The sequence below is a fragment of the Pelmatolapia mariae genome, unplaced genomic scaffold (assembly GCF_036321145.2).
Source record: "Pelmatolapia mariae isolate MD_Pm_ZW unplaced genomic scaffold, Pm_UMD_F_2 NODE_ptg000494l+_length_34817_cov_1, whole genome shotgun sequence".
NCBI classification, from domain to species: Eukaryota; Metazoa; Chordata; class Actinopteri; order Cichliformes; family Cichlidae; genus Pelmatolapia; species Pelmatolapia mariae.
Genome location: NW_027052179.1, coordinates 26,304 through 30,741, shown reverse-complemented (window position 1 = coordinate 30,741; position 4,438 = coordinate 26,304). Strand labels below are relative to the sequence as shown.

The following is a 4,438-nucleotide window of genomic DNA, read 5'->3' as shown; positions in this document are numbered from 1 at the left end:
TGAAAGGGGAATCAAAGAGAGGGATACTACATCTGCACCATGTCAACCGTTGACCTGTGTGGATGTTTGTAAAACTAATTCTAAAACAGATTAATGCATGTAAAAATGGCATGTTTTTAAAATTTATCTGAACATGTTTGAACCAGAATCCAAAGAGGAGGAAATAGGTGGCACGAACAGTTACAGCTATAAAGATGAGTAAGACTAGAAAAGCAGTACATTAACGGCAGTCCACTACATATACTAACGAAAAACTGTGCTCTCTGGACTTATTGGGGGATTTAAAAGTGAAATTTTAAAAACTTTTAAAAACAAGCTATCGTAACAAGCAGTGTTTATTTTGCCAAGTTGTAATGGTGTATTTGGAAAATGGTTTTAAAATGTTGACCTAAAATTTGTACTCTCGGGAAATGCTAAATGTGCCAAGTTTAAGTGTCTAAAAATCAAACAATCAGACAAACAAAAAAACTAAGACTAAAACAGATTCTTTACTTGCAGAGAAAACAAATATTTTTGGTAAACACGGTTTAAGTTAAAGTATTTAAAAATGGACATGAGAACTATCATGCTTAAAGTATAATAATAAACCCACATTAAAGAAGTTGTCACTACCCGATCCGTACCGGAAACCCGATCGGTACCCCGCATGCGCAAAAGGCGTCTACTTCCGGTCGAAGTGTTTTACGATAGTTACGGATCAGAGTATCTGTTAAGATGTTAAGAATAATAAGTATCTCTTAAAATGTTTCTAATAATGAAACATTTCAAGATAATGTAGACAAAAACGAAAAATAAAAACATAGTTACGGATCAGGACTCCCCGATCCTTACTGCGCATGTGCAAAGTCGGACCGTACAAATCGGGTCTACCCGATCCGTACCGCGCATGTGCAGGGCTTTTCTTCTTCATCTGTTTGTTTAATGGCAGTTTACTCCCCAGTGTACGAGGATACTGCCACCTGCTGACCGAGCGAATGAACCCTATTGTAAACTGAATTAGCGTCATTACAAACGTGTGTTAAATTTGATTTAGTGATAGTCGTGTTTATGCTTGTCTGTGTGGAGAGGATTGATTGGAATAGTGATGATGTCGTCCGCTATCACTGTCAATTGTTAGTAAGCAGTTCATCTGACTGATGAATCTTCACGTGACATATTACAAAGTCTGTATTATTAACTCTGTAATTAGGTGCCATTCTTATTTTACGGCGCTGTTGTTCAATCGGGGAACGCTCTCTATTGAGGAGAAAAGCATGAATTTGTTTGTATACGGATTATCCATTGTTTAAATGTCCCGGTAGTCGAAAAGGAGGCAGAGCTGTTGAGAAATGCTAGGAGCTAATTGGGCGTGTCACTACCCGATCCGTACCGGAAACCCGATCGGTACCCCGCATGCGCGAAAGGTGTCTACTTCCGGTCGAAGCGTTTTACGATAGTTACGGGTCAGAGTATCTGTTAAGATGTTAAGAATAATAAGTATCTCTTAAAATGTTTCCAATAATGAAACATTTCAATATAATGTAGACAAAAACGAAAAATAAAAAGATAGTTACGGACCAGGACTCCCCGATCCTTACTGCGCATGTGCAAAGTCGGACCGTACAAATCGGGTCTACCCGATCCGTACCGGGCATGTGCAGGGGTTTTCTTCTTCTTCTGTTCGTTTAATGGCAGTTTACTCCCCAGTGTACGAGGATACTGCCACCTGCTGACCGAGCGAATGAACCCTATTATAAACTGAATTACCGTCATTTCAAATGGGTGTTAAATCTGATTTAGTGATAGTCCAGTGTGTTTAGGCTTGTCTGTGTGGAGAGGATTGATTGGAATAGTGATGATGATTTCCACTATCACTGTCAATTGTCAGTAAACACTTCATCTGGCTGATGAATCTACACGTGAGATATTACAAAGTCTGTATTATTAAGTCTGTAATTAGGCGCCATTCTTCTTATTTTACGGAGCTGTTATTCATTCGGGGAATGCTCTCTGTTGAGGAGAAAAGCATGAATTTATTTGTATACGGGGGTATCCATTGTTTAAATGTCCCGGTAGTCAAAAAGGAGGCAGAGCTGTTGAGAAATGCTAGGAGCTAACTGGGCGCTAACCGTATCATTCAAATATATTGAATGTCGCAATGCTGGCAAGGACAGGAAGTGACGTAAGATTTGCGCATGCGGGGTACCGATCGGGTTTCCGGTACGGATCGGGTAGTGACAGGGCGCTAACCGTATCATTCAAATATATTAGCTGTGTCCAAATTCATGGGCTGCATCCTCCTGAGGACCCGGCCAAACAATAACATTTTTAGGTTGTCTAAGTGACTTATATATAACGTTTAACCCGAGTTTAACCGTTTAACCCGAGTAGCGAAAGTCGGCGGTGATCTGAAAATGATGTGCCGGGAGTTGTGCCGACCTTACACCAAGCGGACCTTACCTTCGGATGAGGAGTCAAGTCGCTCTTTGTAAAGTGTTTTCCTTCTTGACCAGTGAGAACTTCAGTTCGATAAAAGTTCACTATCGCATCCGCTGTGTGTACAGGAAAAGTGTTTTCAGTCATTGTCGCAAATAAATCGGAAAAATAAAGAGAAAACAAAGAACTGAAAAACGTCAACTAGGCACCTTGTCTGTACTGTCACTGGTCGTGTCCAAATTCATGGGCTGCATCCTCCTGAGGACCGGGCCTTCGCAATCTAAGTGGGCCGGGTCCTCAGACGGTCGGGTAGGCCGGAAGTAAACGGCAGTGAAATTGGACGGTCCAGCCTTCTGATTAACGTCACCGCTGTCTCGGTGGAGTTTAATAAACTCGGCCGTCTGCTCCTTGCTATATAAAATATAACAGGACACTGGAGTAAATTCTCGACCATCTCACACTTCTGTTTAATCAGTTTTCTGTTTGACGTTTAGTCAGCTGTATAAAAACCAAGGAGGAACCCACTCGGGGGTTTAATAAAGTTTTATTTTATCTAATCTAATCTAATAACTTTAATCTCAGCCAAACCGATTTACTCACGAACAAACAAAACACTGTAAAAGCCCAACAATAGCATTTTTAGGTTGTCTCAGGTTATATTTCATGATTATACTTATATACTACGTTTAACCCGAGTAGCAAAAGTCCGCGGTGATCTGAAAATGATGTGCCGGGAGTTGTGCCGTTCTCGGCGGCTTCAGTGACCCTCGAGCTCCCGGCTCGCTATCGAGCTGGTGGGTAGCAGGCGTCTCCGAAAACGTCGAAGCACTTTTCCAAATATGCGATATCTTGATAAACCGAGCAGATATTTGATGTTTACACAGCTACTTTCTCGCCTGAAAATATGTTAAAAGTTTATTTTGTGACCCAGAAAAATTAATAAGAGTAATTTTAAAACGTAGTACCGGCCGCCATTACCGGAAACTAGAGTTTGGCTGGGCCGCGCTATGAATTCTGGGATATGATGGGCAAAGAAGGATACGTCAGACCGCATTTGTAGACCGATTACGTCACAGCGACGCGCCGAAGGCTGTCCAAATTCATAGGCTGCTCCGAATGCAGCCGACAAATGGGTCCTCATTTTCTCCGAATTTGAGGATGGGTCTGATGTATCCTTCTTTGCCCATCATATCCCAGAATTCATAGCGCGGCCCAGCCAAACTCTAGTTTCCGGTAATGGCGGCCAATTTCACTGCCGTTTACTTCCGGCCTACCCGACTGTCTGAGGACCCGGCCCACTTAGATTGCGAAGGCCCGGTCCTCAGGAGGATGCAGCCCATGAATTTGGACACGACCCTCGAATGTCGCAATGTTTGCAAAGAGAGGAAGTGACGTAAGATTTGCGCATGCGGGGTACCGATCGGGTTTCCGGTACGGATCGGGTAGTGACAGAAGTAATTAAATACCACAGATGGCGGCATGCATAAAATAGTGGCCTTTGGGCATGCGTAAGACTTTGACTACGTGCATTTCAGCGCGTGATATTCTCCGCACGGTTTTAAAATGGAACAAATGTGCAAATGTAAAATAATTTCATGTTAAGTTATATTACAACAATGAGATACAGCTAAATGGTGTCAGGCAGAGCAATCTTACGTTTAGCTAATGTAGACCAATAACACAAGGAAGCCCACATAGAGGTGATGAAGCATATCTATTAATTAGCGTTATTTACGAAGATGCCTACCGTAACTAGGGTTCACATGGTGTTATGACTCAGGAGGCACTTTTTGACGATAGCAACATGTCTGCTACCCCATCCACCATCAACCGTATCAAGAAAAAAACTTCCTCTCAGATTTCCAGAATAAAAGCACAGTAGTTCACCGAACTAAAAATGACTTACCCAAAATATTCAGTTTTTATTCCCCATATTCAAGTTTCAGGGGTTGCAATAACTACACTGTGACGAAGCCTTTCTGAGTCTGTATGAAAATAATAAATAATGAAATGTCTGCTTTTA

General features: G+C 41.9%; 1 long non-coding RNA gene across 1 annotated transcript; it reads right to left on the bottom strand.

Annotated features, from left to right (window-relative positions):
- Positions 1 to 2,439: 2,439 nt before the first annotated feature.
- Positions 2,440 to 4,299, bottom strand: LOC134623250 (uncharacterized). Its single transcript, XR_010093277.1, has 3 exons — positions 4,163 to 4,299; positions 2,625 to 2,826; positions 2,440 to 2,531 (listed from the first exon to the last, which is right to left on the bottom strand). It is a non-coding gene; the product is annotated as an uncharacterized LOC134623250 (long non-coding RNA).
- Positions 4,300 to 4,438: the final 139 nt, after the last annotated feature.